The sequence below is a fragment of the Nuphar pumila genome, chromosome 8 (assembly GCF_984573655.1).
Source record: "Nuphar pumila chromosome 8, dmNupPumi1.hap1.1, whole genome shotgun sequence".
Lineage (NCBI taxonomy): Eukaryota > Viridiplantae > Streptophyta > Magnoliopsida > Nymphaeales > Nymphaeaceae > Nuphar > Nuphar pumila.
Window position 1 is genome coordinate 44594663 of NC_143256.1, and position 19100 is coordinate 44613762.

Consider the following 19100-nt stretch of genomic DNA (forward strand, 5'->3'; position numbering starts at 1 on the left):
AATTTTCGGGAAAAATGGAGAGACGGGATTCGGTCGTCGGTACGAGGTTTGACCGTTCCTGGCGCCTTTACCAGGGGTAATTGAACCAAGGATCGAATTTATGCCTTTTTGCTTTGCCTAAATATTATCTAAGAATCCATTCTAAATCTAAATGCACAAAGAATCATGCTTGTGCAATGCAAGGATGTATGCTCTTTTGAAAGATGTTTTGAAAATTTCCAAGTATTCTGAGATGAATTTGATAATGAAGAGATGGTTTTTGAATAGTAGAATTTAACTTAGAACTTGAGATAGATCAGAAAAGTTCTAAGTCTTTGAAATAAATCAGAATTGGAAGAATAAATCTTGATTTAGAGAAATAATGATTTGAAGTTTTGAAATGAAAGGAAATGAAGTTTCAAAGTCAGAAATGGACTTTGAATTTTGGATTTTTAAATTTGGATTTAGGAAAGGAAATGATTATTTGAAATGGAATTTCAATTTCAATTTTGAAATCAAAATGGACTTGAGAAATCCAAATGATATTAAAAATAGAAATGGATTTAGATTTGAAATCTGGAAATGAAGTGGATTTGAATTTGAAAGTTGGAAATAGAATTTTGATTTGAAATCTAGAATTCAAATCCGAAGTTTGGATCTTAAGATGGATTTAGATCCGAAATATGAGATCAAAAATAGAGTTGGACTCTGGACCCTAAAATGGATTTTGGATCTGAAGATGGGTTTAGGATCTGAGATTCAAGATAGAATTGGACTATATATCCTAAGATGGATTTTGGATCTGAAGTCTGAGATCCAAAGTAGAATTAGATTCTGGATCCTAGAATGGAGTGGATTTGAAGTGTGAGATCCAATGTAGAATTTGGTTCTGGATCTTAGAATGGAGTGGATCTGAAGTTTGAGATCCAATGTAGAATTTGGTTCTGGATCCTAAAATGGATTTGGATCTTGAGATCTGAGATCCAAGATGAAATTGGATTCTGGATCCTGAATCCTAAATGGGAATTAAATTCGAAATTTGGAATCCAAGATGTAATTCGGATCTAACTTTGGATTTTGAATTTCAAAAATTGATGAATTTCAAAGTTAAATTGGATTTTGAATCTGAAACTTGAATTTGGAACTTAGAAAATGAAACAAGAATTTCAAAGTTAAATTGAACTTTGAATTTGATTGGAGTTTTGAAAAAATGAATTTGGAATTTTAGAGTCAAATTGGTTTTTGAAATCTGATTTGAATTGGAATTTTTGAATATAAAATGAATCTGAAATTTCAAAGTCAAATTGAAATTTGAAATCTGATTTGAATGAATTTGAAATTTCAAAGTCGAATTGAACTTTGAAATCTGTTTTAAATTCGAATTTTTGAATATAAAATGAACTTGAAATTTCAAAGTCGAATCGAACTTTGAAATCTGATTTGAATTGGAATTTTTTAATATAAAATGAATTTGAAATCTCAAGGTTTTAAATTGGATTTTGAGATTGAAAATGAAATAGAATTGAAAATGAAAAGATGAATTGGATTTAACAAGATATGAAGATTTGATTGAAGAAGATATTAACATCACTGGGATTTTGGAAAAGAATTTTGAAAATATGATGTTGTTCTATCTTAAATGATGAATGAATTTAAATAACTTTGAAATTAGATTTTGAAAATCATATTTCATTCTTCAAATGAATGAAAATAAGATTAAAAATATAATACATCCTTGACTATGGTCATTGAATGTATTATATAATGATCTATATTTAAATTTAGGTGAAGAATAAAACATATTTTTGTGCTTTTATAGAGTTTAAAATGAAGTTAACTCTCAATATACCCTGACTATGGCCATTTGTATATATTTTGAGCCAATTTTAAGTTAAACTCTAATAAAAGAAGGAAATATTTGAAAATATGATGATTTTTGAAGAGGATCCAGTGTGGATCCAATGTTATTTTATAAAAGATAAAAATCCTAAGTTTTGTTTACATCCTGACTATGGCCATTGATGTAAATCATCAACTTAGAATTAATTTACCTCTTACGAAATGGTGCACGTGTCATTCGTGTTTCACCATTGTGAGATTTGAAAAATAAAGGTAAAAAGTGCATGAAAACAAGCAATTCATGATGTTTACAATGCTCATTCATTCTAATCTAAGACTGAAAATGTAAATTCTCATTAAGATCTAACTTATTACAAAAATTGAATTTACAATCCCAAGTAATGACATTTTCTATATATTCCCTGCAAAACAACTGGATTAACATGAAAATAGAAAAAAAAAATGGCATATATCATTTGGATATCTAAAAAAAATATTCATATACCAGGACATGAATGATAGAAAATAGAAGAAATGATGTATATGCTTATACATACGTATATATACATGCATATGTTACATATATAGGTATATACATATATATACATATATATATATAGATATATATGGCATGAGAGAGGAGGTGAGCTAATGGGCTGTAGGTAGTGGATCTGGATGATAGTGGTGGGGGAGATGCATATGCAGTGGGCCAGCGTAAAGCAGGTGTGGCAATGTAGGTGACAGATGTGAAGGGTAGGTACAGCTGGAAATGCTGGGTAACAATGCTTAAGAATGTATAGGTCCTCAGCAGGTTGGGTCTACAGACTCAAACAAAGTGGCAAATTTATATATTGCTGGACCTACATAGGCTTAGCAGAATATGATGGACATGGGTGCTGGTATGACAACCCGAATGCATGTTGTGAATGGCACATTATAGAAGGGGTGCCTACCGTATGATGGGATTCCTACAGGAGATGCACCTTCAGCAGATGGGTGCTGTGTGGAAGGACACAACTGATGGTTCAACAATGCTGCTGAATTCAGAAGGGGAGTTGTGAAGGAAATGTATGCAAGTGAAGGTAGGCAGCAGGGTGCCAATGAAGGTGGTAGTGAAGGCAGGGAAGGATATTGTGCACTAATGAAGTGCATATGCCAGCAGATGGGGACATCTAATGAAGAATGCTGTGTGGAGAAATACTATGTAATGAATGTGACACATAGTGAGTGGGTGCAAGTAGTGAAAGGTGTTGCACATACTGTAGCAGTGTGTTGTATGATGGTTTTGAGGCAAATGGTAAAACTGAAATTTTCTAGGTGGTGTGCAAAGGGGACATAGGGGAGGCTGCTGAACCTAATTGTGGAGAAAGAAGAAATGTGCAGGTAACAGGGGATGTAGTGAAGTATTTGAACTTATTGCTGTAAGTGCAGCAAGTAAATGGGATTAAGTGAGTGGCAATGGTGCAGAGCATATAAGTGTAATGGTGATGGTGGTGTATGGCAGTGAGGGGCAGGCAAGTGAAAGGAGGTGCCGTGTGTTGGATGAGATACCTACAGCAAAGTGGCATTGAGGGGAGGGTGAAAGTGTAAGGAGACAATATAGTGCCCTGTGATGGAAGCTGTTGTATTTGCAGCAATCAGAGGATGCTGGATGAGGGAAAACATAGGCTGTGATGGGGTGATGTAGCCACGTGGGATGATGAATGAACAGACATGTAACTGATGCGTTATTGCAACAAATGTTTGGAGTGAATGTAACTTGAACATGTAGCAGTGAGATAGATGAAAAGATGAAAAAAAAAATGCTTGTGCAACAGGTGCATTTCGTGATAGTGGTTAAGGTGGCCTGTGCAGCTGTCGTGATTGTCCAGGTTGAGTTGATTCTGGTTGCATAAAGGGGACATGCATCCTTTGTTGTGCAGGAGAAAATGATATTAACAGTTGCAGGGGAATGAAGACAATATGTGCTGGTGTTAATACAAGTATTACAGCAGGTGGAGAGAACGGGGATGGATGATGATAGATTGAAAAGGGTAAATATCATAAGTTTGTTGACGAGGATAACAAACCAGATTTCGATCATACTTATGAGCGACCATTGAAACTTCTGTTGTTGGTCCTGCAAGCAAAGCAATAGCTTTTCAGCTATTGGGTATTAATGATGTTGTCCTGTAGTACGTCTTCTGCAGATAATAATCCATGCTGCAACGTTGGTCAGCAGTAGCATTCTCAGGTTAATATTAAAATAGATAACCCTTGGCGCAAGCATTTTTTGTTTTTGTGAATGCATAGTGTACTTGTAGAAAGAAAAAAAAAATGAAATGAATATGTGATGGTGGCGTGACAATGAAAGGAAGTTGTTGGTGGTCTTTACAGTAACAGCAGAGGAGAAAACAATAAGTAAATAAAATAAATGGTTAAGAAAAACAAAGGTTAGAATCACAACAATTAAGAAGGGTTTTAGGATTGCAATTACCTCTAGATGGTGGGAACCGATGGAAGAAGGAACTCATACCGGTTTGTGGTTTTCTTGCCATCCATCTATCATGGTGGAATTATCTCATATTTCGTCCTGGTTCTTGACCCAATCATCAAAGTTAAAAGGATAGAAGAGCAAGAGGCTTCAAGGCTTATATATAACGCGGAAGTAGTTTTGAAGTGGGTTCCAAGATAGTGGGATCATAACTGAGTCCTTGCTGGGAATGATCTTCAGCCCAAAATCGAATCAGTGCTTTAGTAAAACACGCTTAACCAGATTATCAGCTCAAAAAAAAAAAAAAAAAACAAATGTGAGCCCAGAAATATCAGATGTGAAATCACGTTCTGACACTGGATCAGCTTGATTAAAGATCACTGAATGGGAAAATGGGACACAATGTCTGTATCTCCGACTGTCATCAGCACCTTACAAAATTCGCCTTATAGTGAATATGATTCCTTCCTAGATTGAATTTAATCAAGAATTCCTACCCGAAATCTGATCTAATGATACTCCAATCGGGACTCATGAACCTATTTAGAATATGATCATAGATTCTAACAACAATGAGGTCATTCAGAATCGCAGAAGCAGCCCTTGACATTCATCAATCGAGGGAACCTAATGGGAATCTGAATGTATTGCAGGTCCTATCCCTCAAAGGGGATATATTAGAGAGTGATAATAAAAAAAAACTTACAAAATGCAACAGTTCTAGTGCTAAATATCAACAGACACATAAATATATATATATATATATATATATATATATATATATATATATATATATATATATATATATATAAGAAATGACAGTGGGTTTATATACAAGTCATAAATCAAGATAAACTAACAGGTTCATGGAAAGCCCTTGCTACTATTATACTGTAATGAGAAAATTAGAGGATATGAATTCTACTGATAAGCTGAAACATGATGATGACTTGTGAGATAAAAATTTAATGAGATTGGATTTAAAACAGAAGAGTAACCAAAATGACGCTCAAATTTAAATAATGAATCTGGGGAAACCAGGCACGGAGGATGCCACCAACGATTACACCCAAATGAGCAAAATAAGGGAAAGAAGCAAGTAGAAATTTGTGATTCAGTAGATGAGGCTGTTTATCATCCACTAAATAAGGCAAATATCACGAACTCACTCTACATCCTGAAATAAAGTCTGCAGGTCACCGATCGTTGCTCATTCCCAACGCTTCAAGTTTTCCCGATAATACAATCGGAGTTAGACAAGGCTTTCAAAAAATCCCAAGTGGGGACGACTTCCTCGAATTCCTCATATTACCAAGAGATGTATCGGAATATAACCCATCCCCCTTCGCTCATGGACTAAAGCTAAAACACAGAGAACAAATGGTGATGTATGAAAAGTGATACCCACTGTAATTTCACAATGCTATAGGAGGGGGATCACGAAACACAGTTATCTCATAATAGGATGTTATAAAGAAGTACAGGTAAATCACAAAACACCATTAGTGGAGAGGATCAAATACCCGCCGAGATGAGGGACCAGTTATAAATAGGGAATCCAAATACAGGGAAAGAGAGAGAGAGAAAAAAAAAGGGTAAGGCAAAGGAGTTAAAATGCGAAAGGTAAATCAGAAAATAAACACAAATATAAGAAATCAGATAAATAAAAACCAAAAGTATGAACAACAGATCAAAAGTCAGAAAAGAATTTAAGCCATAACAGGGAAGCGACGATCAAAAGAGGAATCGTCAAAGAAAAAGAGAAAAAGAAAGAAAAGATGAAAAAAAAAATATTGGAATTCAGAAACTCCATTAATCTCGCACGAAGGTAGGTCGATATCGCCATAGGCGATCCGATGCTACCGAATGTGCTTTAAGGGAAACAGCAGCAGGAAAATCAGAAAAACGGGATGAAGGAGGGGAGAGTATTTACCTGACTCAGGAGAGGTGCTCTGTGCTCCTTCTACAGCTTAAGGGGAGATACCAAGGGAAGAAGGAATTGGATAAGAGAGGCCGATGCGCATGGCAGATGAAGTTCCCCCCTTTCTTCCTCTGTATACTTCTCTTTTAAAGAAGAAGAGAGGATCGCTTGTTGGAGATGGAAGGTGGAAGATGAAAGGTCTGTTGAAGATCGAGGGTGGAAATGAGAGGGAGGAGTGCACGGGAGATGGCCGTTGTGGATTTTCCCTTTTTCAAAAGAAGGGTTCCTTTTAAGCAAAAAATTTCATAAAAATGGTTTAAAACGAGGTTTTTGGCAAAATTCATCTTTTTCAAGTTTTAAAACCATTTGCTTTCCTCAATTTTTTTGAAATTTTGTATTGTTTTTCCATTTTTTGTATTTTTGTAATAGAAAACTAAAATTTTATGAAAAACAAAGTTTAAACACTAAACTTTTGTATTTTTTCTGAGAAATATTTATAAAAAATGTTTTTCTGAAAATTTCAGGCCATTTTGGGGAAAATTCTTCAGAAGAATGGGTTCGGACCCGAGTTTCGAGAAAATGTTTGAGTTTTGGAACTCGAATCGAGAAATACAACATGATGGATCCAAACGGATGTCAGATGGACTGTTCGAGCTATTTTAAAAACTATTTTTGGTATTTTCTGTAATTTTAATTTAACAGTTGGACAATGAGACTCATATTTGGATCTGGACAATGGATCTGGATCCGAAATCGAGTCAAACATATAAAACGAATTTAATTTCAGTAAAACTTGAGAAATGAACTGGAATTTATATTTAAAAGTGGCTCAATTGCTCAAAAAATGATATCAGGGGCAAAAAGGGAATATTTAAAAGATTTTGAAAAATTTGGGGTGTTCATAGATGCCCCTCTTTGCTACTAAGCCGGTTGAAAGCCAAGCTTAGTGGCAAAGAAACACTCCAAATTTTGAAAAAAATCCCCGAGTCAACAGATCTGAACTGGGTGTGGAAGAATTTATTTAAAAAACATGGTTTTTGCAGGCTAAAAACCTTATCCTGAATGGCTTTGGGGGAGATGAAATCCTCGAAAATGATATGACTGAATAATAGAAATGAGGAAATCGTGATGGGACTTTAGGTGAAGATCCCAAAACGATAAAAGATAAGCATTTTGATCAAGTCTTGTGGGTGAGACAAGAGCAGCTTTTGGAATGACTCAGGTTTAGCCCTTAACCTAGATGGGACGAAGATATATCAAGATAATTTGGATGGGTAAAGGAATATAAGCGAACCTCGATGGGACATTTTTGCGAAAATGCCTCATGAGATGAAGCTCAAGTAGGATCTTGTCCTAGAGGGATATACAAAGCATGGATTCCTCGATGGGAAGAACCATGATGGGACTGGAATAAAACACCTCGTCGAAACAAGGGAGACTTGTTGGAACGAGATTCAGGTTTAACCAAAACCTAAAAAAGGAAGATACCTCGATGGGCGAGGTTCAGGCTTAACCCTTAATCTGAAGGAGACGACCATACGAAATCCTCGAGTGAAGAGACCATGATGGGACCTTCGGAGTTTGGACGAACAAATCCGAAAGGGGTTTGCGAAAGGAGGAAATGGGGTTCTTTAAAGCTTGAAAAAGGGATGAAACTTGGGTGTCTCATTGCTGAGACTAAATCAACTTTTTGAATTTTAATGACCTCTCGCGGGAAATACAAGTTTTGACCCTTAACCTGAGTGGGAACAACCATACGGATTTCTCGAAACCGTGATGGGACAGGAGAGATATTTCAACTGAATGGGGTAACTCTTCTAGAAAATATAAACAACGCTAGGTTGCACCAAAATGGATATTGAATATTTATTTCATTCTTAGAATATCTAGAAAATTTTGCCAATAAGATAAATTTATAGTTGACTTCAACGTTTGAAAATGTGTGCAAAGATATTCCCTTTTTTACCTAGAGTATTTCCTCCAACAAGGTTAACTCCTCGGTTTTAAGAGTCAAATTTAAAATTTTAGCGCTGATGATTTTCTTCAAGGAAGCTATCTATTTCCTTGATATGAGAAGAGAAGAAATATTCTCAATTTCATAAATGCAAGTAGTAAAAAGACATTGATAAAAGAATTTTGCATGAGAAAAGATGACTTCTGGCAATTTAGGCAGTTTTGGTATCTGAGTGTTTTCTCATGATAATCTTTTTTTGCACTCTTTTTTAGTCATTAAACTTTTTCGGGCTTTTTACATCATCCTTCATTTTGGAGATGTCCTGACTTTTCTCTCTTTTTCAGGAAAGGGTACGTCACAAACTCCTTCATCTTGGAGATGTTTCGATTCTTCTTTTATCTCAGGGATTATATATGATGGTATTGGCTCAAAGGTCTTTAGATGATAGCTGGAATCAAATATCTTTTAGGGTTTGTCGGTAGGTTCATCACACTCGCCTTCATCTCGACGATGATCTGAACTTTCCCTGAAAGGATCCTTCATAAGCTCCTTCATCTTGGTAGATGATCCAAATCTTCTTTGGCCCCGGGGGTCTGCTCGCATATTCGCCTTCATCTTGACAACAATTGAGAGATCCCTTTTGCAGATATTTGATTGCAGCTTTAGAAATGAGAAGATATGGATTAAGTGGATTCTTTTTGTAGCTCAGGATATTTCCACTGTTTGATTGCCAGAAAATCATATTTAAGCATCCGTCAAAGCTATGATCAATATCAATTCGTTTCTGGCTTTTCAATGTCATCGAATATTTCTTTCGCCAATCATACCGAGGATATTTCTCTCATCCTTTTGGTTGATCAACAGGGAAACGATTTGAATTTTACCTCTTTTTTGCAAAAAGTTTCACCTTTTTGGAAAGGATACTAGAGGTAATCAGAGGTGATTCTTTTGTGTAGTAAGAATATTGGAATCAACAAATACTTTTAGTCAATTGGCAATTTTTTCATGACTTCTATGTGAAATACTTACTCAATATAGATTTTGATGCGACCTTTAGTTACAATTTATGATTTTGGACATTCTGATCAGTAAAATTGGGACCTTTCATTTAACGACCAACGACGGAGTTGGAACCTTTCATTTAACAACTAGTAAAAACTGGGATCTTTCATTTAACGACCAATAAAAACTGGGACCTTTCATTTAACGACCAGCGAAGTAGCTGGAACCTTTCATTTAATAACCAGTAAAAACTGGGACCTTTCATTTAATAACCAGTAAAAACTGGGACCTTTCATTTAACGACCAGTAAAAATTGGGACCTTTCATTTAATGACCAGTAAAAACTGGGACCTTTCATTTAACGACCAGCGAAGTAGCTGGAACCTTTCATTTAATGACCAGCGAAGTAGCTGGAACCTTTCATTTAATGACCAGTAAAAACTGGGACCTTTCATTTAATGACCAGTAAAAACTGGGACCTTTCATTTAACGACCAACGAAGGAGTTGTAACATTTCATTTAACGACCAGCGAAGTAGATGGGACATTTCATTTAACGACCAACGAAGTAGCTGGGACATTTCATTTAATCATTTAACGACCAACAAAATAGCTGGGACATTTCATTTAACGACCAGCCAAGTAGCTGAGACATTTCATTTAACGACCAGCGAAGTAGTTGGGACATTTCATTTAACGACCAGTGAAGTAGCTAGGACATTTCATTTAATCATTTAACGACCAGCCAAGTAGCTGGGACATTTCATTTAATCATTTAACTTCCAGCGAAGTAGCTGGGACTTTTCATTTAATCATTTAACGACCAGCGAAGTAGCTGGGACTTTTCATTTAATCATTTAACGACCAGCGAAGTAGCTAGGACTTTTCATTTAATCATTTAACGACCAGCGAAGTAGCTGGGACTTTTCATTTAATCATTTAACGACCAGCGAAGTAGCTGGGACATTTCATTTAACGACCAGTGAAGTAGCTGGGACATTTCATTTAACAACCAGTGAAGTAGCTGGGACATTTCATTTAATCATTTAACGACCATCGAAGTAGCTGGGACTTTTCATTTAATCATTTAACGACCAGCAAAGTAGTTGGGATTTTTCATTTAATCATTTAACGACCAACAAAGTAGCTGGGACTTTTCATTTAACGACCAGCGAAGTAGTTGGGACATTTCATTTAACGACCAGCGAAGTAGCTAGGACATTTCATTTAACGACCAGCGAAGTAGTTGGGACATTTCATTTAACGACCAGCGAAGTAGCTGGGACATTTCATTTAATCATTTAACGACCAGCGAAGTAGCTGGGACTTTTCATTTAATCATTTAACGACCTGATTTAAGTTTGAAACTTTTGAAAGACAACCAGTACGAGGACTGAACTTGATCTTTAGATTTAAAAACTTTAGCTAAATAACTAGTGCGAGCATCGGGTTTTTCCAACTGAGAGTCGGGAAGGAGACCGGCATTCTTAAGATATTTAGAGATTGAAGCAGGAATGATTGCCGGGGTTTCAGGATTATCCCTTATCCTGAAGCGGAAAAAGAATAGAATTTAAGGAAAAATAAATGAAGAGAAATTGATATAAATTTAAAAAATCAATAAAGGTTGACAAAACTTGTATTTACAAAAGAATCCGCATAGGTAGCGTTATTGCTCCTACGAGGGGTTTCAGGATTATCCCTTATCTTGAATGAGAAAAAGAATAGAATTTAAAGAGATTTAATGAAGGGAAATTGATATAAATCTAGAAAATCAACAAAGATTGACAAAACTTGTATTTACAAAAGAATCCTCATAGGTAGCATTATTGCTCCTACGAGGGGTTTAAGGATTATCCCTTATCCTGAATGGGAAAAAAATAGAATTTTAGGAAAATAAATAAAGAGAAATTGATATAAATTTAGAAAATCAATAAAGGTTGACGAAACTTGTATTTACAACAGAGTCCTCATAGGTAGCGTTATTGCTCCTACGAGGGGTCTCAGGATTATCCCTTATTCTGAATGGGAAACACCTCAGACAACGAGGGTTAGGTTTATCCCTTAACCTGAGGGGGAACACCTCGGACAACGAGGGTCAGGTTTTTCCCTTAACCTGAAAGGGCATATAGAAAGCAAGAAAAATACTTCATGGGAAAGAGGCATTAGGTTTATCCCTTAACCTGAAAGGGAAAGAGATTTGATAAAATTTAATAGAATTGAGGAAAATTTGATAAAACTTGATAAAATTGACGTAAACTTGATAAAAATATGAATAAAATGAATGAAACTCATAAAGATATCAAAATTAACTGAAGATTTATAAGATTTGAGAAAAAGGAGTTTTTCTGATCCTGCCTGCATATGGGATTTTGAAATGAAAATGTTTATTTAAAAGATAAATGAGAAATCATTTTGGGGGAAGAAAATCCACCATAAGAAGAATGATCAGCGCGAGATCTGATCCTTTAAATCAAACATGAGAGATCATCATGAGGGTCAATTTTTGAAGGCAATGGTTTGAAAACCTATTTTTGAAGACGAAGATCAACAATAGATCTGATTTTTAAAAAGAACAAGTTGAAACTGATAATAAGATCAATACAAGGGTTGATCTTTGAATATAATGTTTTAAAACCAATCTTGGAAGATAAGACCAACACAGGGGTTGATCTTTGAATATAATGATTTAAAATAGACACAAAGGTTGATCTTTAAATGATTTGAAACCTATTTTGGAAAATAAGACCAACACAAGGGTTGATCTTTTGAATATAAAGATTTGAAATCCATTTTGGAAGATAAGACCAACACAAGGGTTGATCTTTTAAATATAAAGTTTTGAAATCCTTTTTGGAAGATAAGACCAACACAAGGGTTGATCTTTCAATATAAAGATTTGAAATCCTATTTTTGAAAGATATGATCAAAACGAGGGTTGATTTTTCAATGCAATGGTTCAAAACCTATTTTTTGGAAAATACGATCAACACGAGGATTGATCTTTGACAAAAGTTTGGATAAAAGAATATTTGAACTTTTTGTTTATGAAGACTTTCAAAATTTAATGATTTTTGAAAAACCCTCATAGGTAATATCATTTCTCTCATGAATGATGTCAGGATTTTGTCCCGCATTCTGAAAAAGAACTGGAATTTAATGCCCCAGTATGGCAAAGGGAAAAGAAGCATTGGATATAAAGGAAATTGACATTTCATTGATAAGCAAAAGGTTTGATAACAAGACTGAATATTTACAAGAACTTTAAAAGAAAAGGTTCATAAAAGACTGGGCTGACTTGCCCCTACAGGATAACTAACAAAAGGAAATGACAGTGCAGAAAAAAAAAACTTGGGCATCCTCAATTTTTTGATTGATCTGGAAATGGTTCTGTCAGGACTGCTGGCTGCTTTTCTTCCTCGTCCTCTATCAGCTCACTTTTGTCAATGCAGTCATGTATCATGTGCTTGAGGACGAAGCAGTGCTCTGTGTCGTGCCTCGTTGCCCTATGGTACTTGCAAAATTTATCCTTGAACTTTCCCAAGATTACGGGAGGATCTGCTATTTTAGGGAGTTTGATCATCCCATGCTTTAAAAGGTAATCCAGAACTGCTTCCAAAGTTTGATCTAATGGAGTGAAGACTCGATCTTTCTCCCACTTGATGTACTTGGGCTTTTCTTGAAGATCATCCTTTTGCTGAAGGCCAATTGGAAGTGGTTTGTCATTGTTCTTATAAGATCTTTCCTTCTGCCCTTTGCTCTGATCTATTTTTTGGCCACTGCCACTGTTGTTCTTGTTTCCTTTGCTGCTCCTGCCAAGATTATTGCAGGAGGCTTCAACTGAATAAGCAAATTGCACCTTTTTCTTCTGGTCTTGGATATTCTTGACCAGAGGCGTGCCCTCGTAAAACCCGCTTTCTATTCCTGCTTCGAGCCATTCGGCTTGCTCAATCAAATTGATGAAGGATTTCGCCGGGGAAGTGGCGATGAGGCTCCTTATGGGCTGAGAGAAATTGTTGAGGATTACCTGCAATGCGTGCTCCTCTGGAATGGGTACCTTCATCTATGTAAGACCCGCAATTTTTCAGATAACTCTGAATAAATTTTTGAGGCATTCTCCAGTGAAAAATAGCATTTTTACCGTAAAGCGAATCGAACTGATTCCTGCGACCCAAATATACTTAGGATATTCGTATCTTGAGGAATATATGATCAAACACTCTGGAAACCATAACTTCCTACCTGATTGAAATCAAAAGATTTCTACGAGCCAACTTTCTTAGTTACGTTAATACAAAGATAATGGCCTACTCTGAAATTTTCGGAAAAAAATGTCGAAAACTCGATTTTTTTGCGGGACCCGCGAAAATATTGGTGGGACCCACAGAAATATTTCTCAGAAAATATTCTAGAATATCTCAGAAAAATGTAGAAATGTACCGTGGTGTATGTTGTTTGCTGATGATATTGTTTTGATTGATGAGTCTAGAGCTGGGGTTAATGCTAAGTTAGAATTATGGAGACAGACATTGGAAGCTAGAGGTTTTAAGTTGAGTAAGAGTAAGACTGAATATATGGAATGTCAGTTTAGTAAGCAACGAAGTAGTGATGGGAGTGTAGTGAAGCTTGGTGAGCAAGATATACCGGTGAATGATTATTTCAAATATTTGGGATCCATCATTCAAAAGTATGGAGAAATTGATGGAGATGTAAATCATAGGATAAAGGTTGGGTGGATGAAATGGAAAAGTGCTACTGGAGTGTTGTGCGATCGTAGAATGCCATTGCGGTTGAAGGGAAAGTTTTATAGGACGACTATTAGACCCGCTTTACTATATGGTACGGAATGTTGGGCTGCCAAGAGACATCATATTCAAAAAATGAGTGTAGCTGAGATGCGGATGCTTAGATGGATGTGTGGAAATACAATAAAAGATAAGATTCGGAACGAAGAGATACGTAAGAAGGTAGGTGTTGCACCCATTGAAAATAAGATGCGAGAGAATCGTTTATGGTGGTTTGGACATATTCGGCGAAGGCCTAATGATGCTCCAGTTAGAAGGTTGGAGAAATGGGAAAATATATTAGTTAAAAGAGGTCGGGGTAGGCCTAGGAAGACTTGGATGGAGATGATAGGAAAGGATATGAATGCTTTGAACCTCACCGAGGACATGGCGTTGGATAGAAATGATTGGAGGAAAAGGATTCATGTGGAAGACCCAAAATGAATTTCTTTTTTGGTTCATATCGCTGACCCCAATTGTTTTGGGATGAAGGCGTAGTTGTTGTTGTTGTTGTATTTCAGGATCTTCCAGCACCTTCTAGGGAATATTCCTTCTGGATAAGATCAAACAGTCAGATGGATAAGATCAGTGACTCATCTGGATAAAATCAAAGGGAATTTCTGAAAAAGCTATGGACTAAAATGGAAATTCTGAAACTTGGGGCTCAAGTTTCAAAATCTATAAATAGAGGAGCCCCCCTCCTTTGAAAAATCGTCTAGCCCTCTCTCTCTCCTCCTTTTCCAAACCTCCCCTACCTAGCCTAGCCCACCTGAGCCCACCTGACCTGGTCTGAGCCTGCCTGACCTGGTCCTAACCCACCTGACCTAGGTCTGAACCCACCAGACCTAGCTCAAACCCAGTTGACTTGACTTGAACCTAGTTGGGTTTGAAGTCAAAGTCAAAGTCCTTTTTAGTCCAGCTTTTGGTTTGGATTTTTGAACCCAGACTTAGCCTACTTGGGTTGAGTTCGAACCTGCTGAACCCAGTTGACTTGGACCGAACCCAGTTTGGTTCAAACCACTTAGGTTAAGCAGCTTTACCTCTTTCTCAACTAGGTCAACTTCATCTGACCTAGTCTGACCTCTTGACGGAAGGATCGAAGCTTGTTCAAAGCATTGGATCATTCGGGAGTCGTTTCATCCGCAATTTGAAGTAAGTTCGCTTCATTAATCCATCTCTCTCAAGTATTTGATTGTTTGTATATAGCATATACTTTCTGAAGTAGTATCTTGCTTTAGTTCTTGGTTAAGCCCTCTAGGACGCTTCGGTGTTCACGCGCTTGCCTCGTAACTATTGTCAGATATATATGTTCGAATGCATAGTATATGTGTTCTTCAAAAATAGTATCTCGCCCTAGTTCTTGGTTGAGCCCTCTAGGACACTTCGGTGTTCACTCGCTCGCCTCAAAACTATCGTTGTATACAGATCTAGATGTATATCTGTTGATTCTGCCAACGCGTCCTATATCGCACAGGCTATGTAATTTACCTTTGCCGTCGCGTCGTATGATGCCAAGGCTCCCTGCTTTCTGCAATTTCCGATTATGCACTTACTTACGCCGTCGCGTTGAATGACGCCAAGGCTTCTGTTTTCTTATATATGTAGAATATTTCGTTCAGTTACACACCCTGAACAATAGTATATGCATTTCCTTTACGCCGCCGCAGTATAAAGCACAAGCTTCTGCTTATACTACATATATGGCGCGTAAATGAGCGTTCAAATGGAGATCAACTCCAAATCGCCAATGCAATTCCCTTACCACTCCTCATTCAAGATTCTGCTTGACGAATGAAGCCCCTATTGGAAAGACTTCGGTTTTTTGCAAAATGCTCTTTACGTAAAGACTAAGTCAATTACGTATGGCCTAGCTATGGCCTAGGGTTCTTGCAACCTTGATGGATGCAAAGTACGCACAACGGTGCACATCCATTTCCCGAGTTAAGCATAGCGATTTCCCACCAAAGAGGGGAGATGTCGCTGAAATGGATAAAAGAAACGAATGCTTTCTCCGTAAAAGAGGGAAAGTGCTGCTGAAAATTCTGAAAAAGCTAAGAATAGCTCAGAAAGAACGTAGCAGGATACTCTGACATATAGCAGAGTGCTACCCAGTTCCTGGAATGCCTTCTACAATGTAGAAGGGTTCGTCGCACCACTGTCGATAGAGCAGGGGAGGTGCGGACAAAATAGTTGGCAGAAGAACTGCCGGAACCAATGGAACGACATAATGATGTCCGTTGATGGAACGATGCCAGATCGGCTCGTATTTCTGTGCCTGCAAAGGCACCTTGCTCGTAAGGGCCATCGAGCCAGAGTAGAGGTTGCGCCTTGACTAGGTTTGGACTCGTTGCATAAAATTACGCTGAGTAGCCGATCTATTTAGATCGAGTCATATGTATGCTCATTGAGAACGGTTACGCAACCAGACTCGTAAGGGCCAAAGAGCCAGAGTGTGTTGTTTCAACCCAAAGAGGTGTGATGCTCGTGGTGGCCGAATTGCCAAGAGCGGTGTTTTGCATGCATATGAATAAGACTTAAGGTCGCACATACCCCGCGGTTGAAAATCATGTTAGGGGTACCCCCTCAGTAATGACTGTGTTGGGGCGGATTGAATGGGGTCGGGTACATACTCCCGTAGTGCTAAGGCACGGGCTCCCTAAATGGCATGCAGATTTTGTCCAAGTAATTGTAAGACTGGCAGACCCCTTCAGGAATTATGCTCACTGTTGAATGACAGTGATGATACAGCCTTGAGTGACACGTATTTTACTTTGGATCTGATAGAGTCCACGATGGCCTCAGTCACTCATGGGTTTTGAAGTCGTGGTTATCCTTAAGATCTAAGGATTGAACCCAACTACTGCAAGTAGAGGATGCATCCGAATATGGGCCTAGTAGGGTTCTCCCAGTTGAAACACACTGCCCTACTATAGATAGGGTCAACAGGCCTCTGGGGTATCTAAAATACATAGAATAATCAACCCCGAGAACGTCGCGTTGATGCCCGGACAATGCTTTGCCCACGTACTAAGGGTGAAAGAGGTTAAATATCGAAACAATGCATTAGCTTAGGTTCAGCGATGCTTGAATGTATGCGTGGATGGCCGTTGTTGAGTCAGTCCTGCATAACCTTTGTGAAGGTGTCATGATTGGTATACTACTGGACCGACTGGGCAAAAACCCGTGTTGTATCTGCACGACTAAGCGAAGCTCGAGGAGCTGTCCTTAGATGCGTGGGATACGGATGTGCCAAGTATGAAGACTTGAGCTAGACATCCCTTTGAGACCCGGAAGAGGTCATGGCTAAGTCATGATGACTTAAGCAGTTATTGAAATCACAACCCTGAAAAGGCTTGCTCTAAGTCATGAAGACTTGAGCGAATGTTCAACTCATAGCCCTGCGGAGGCTCTTGCGATATACGCTAAGTCTTGGAGGCTTGAGCGTCACTATTACGAACTGCGACCCTAAGTGGTCATTATTTGTACATGAGTTGAATGGATGTATGACTGCTTGCTTACAAGACCATCAGTGGTTCTGACCCCGTTTCATGGGGATTTCAGGTGTTGTACCTGCGTGGCGATATGCGGAGCAAGGCGGCATCGAGTTCCAGAGTTTCTCTAGACAGAGTTGTACTGCTTCCTTTTATTGAACCTACACTGCTTTTCTAAGCAGTAGTGTTGTAATAAACATGTGTTTTTGATAAAATGAAACACTTTGGTGGTCAATGAGTTGCTTGGCCACATACCTACAACGTGCCTGGGGTTTTCTAAAACTGACGACTCATTATCGTCTGATTCCTCTGCTAAAAGCTTTTCTAAGTTCCGCTGCAAAGAAAAAAAAAAGTCATGAAAATTTTAACTTAGCTTTGTTTTGGAAATCTGGGGCGTTACAATCTTATTACAAGTGCTTCTCCACCTGTGAATGAAATCACCTGCTCTTTCAGTCTCTCCTTGCTTCAGGTTGTAAAGATGATTTAATGTAGGTGAGGCTTCATTATTGAATAAGCGCTCGATGAACAGATTTACTACCTTATCGAACTCTCGTAGTTCGATAGGATTGATGTGGTCAGCATACCACCTGGCTCCTACACCCTCTAGACTGCAGGGAAAGCAAATAAACAACACTCTATTGTCTTTTCTGAAGCAGCAACATTCTGCATAAAAGGTGGCTAAGTGGGCTTTAGGGTTGCCAGTACCGTCAAACTTGAGAAATTTACGAGGAAGGTTCTCCAGGTTATCATCCCCATCTAGACCATCGTAAAAATACTCGCTGGTGTAGGTCTGCTTGCCCTTACCCTTGGCTTGAATGTCTTTAATTGCTCAATTCATCTCCTTCATCTGCTTGCTCATCGGGTCTTCTGCTGGAGTCCCAGATTTAGGCTTGTTGACGAATTCAGGCTCTTCTACAGCTATCTTTATGGACTGTCTCGGAGGATTCTGTTTATAGACGATTTTCTCTTCCTCTTTCGATGCTTCCTCGACTGACTCCGATTCTTCCGAAGTAGTGTCCGGTTGTACCTTCTTCCTGATGATTCTGACTTGCTTTTTTACAGGCTTTTTCCTTAGTTTGCTTTTAGGAACTGCCTCTTTCAGCTTGGCCTCGGCTTGCTCCGACATCATCCTTGCCATCATCTTTTGGAACATATCATACATAGCGGGGTCAATGTCATCTCCCCTGTTCTGACCCTGTCCCCTGACTGATTTAGGAGAGCTCATCCCTTCTGCCTCGTTGTCGTTGTGTTGAGGAACTGTTTCTTTTCCAGCTCTGGTCTTAACCATTTTGAATATCAGCGCTCTCTCTGTGGAAGAAAGTGGAGGTTTTTAGACCAAAGAAACTTTTTTGAGAAGTTTTGACAAAAGGAAGGATTTAGGTTGAAATCTATTAAAAATTGTATCCCATTACTAGGGATTGATTCGCCACAAATTTTGTGACAATTGTGTTGTTTACTCTACGAGGGAGAGTAACCAACTAAACATATGAAAAATACTCTTTTGAAAAGGGTATCTCTTGACGGAAAGAGATTTTCATGAAAATATAAACAAGAATATAAAATCAGAAGAAAATAAGAGAATAAATGAAATTTGAGGATAAATGGTAAAGATTTAAATTTTGAAGAACTTGCAGGCAGGATCAGAAGAATTTTTGAAGAAA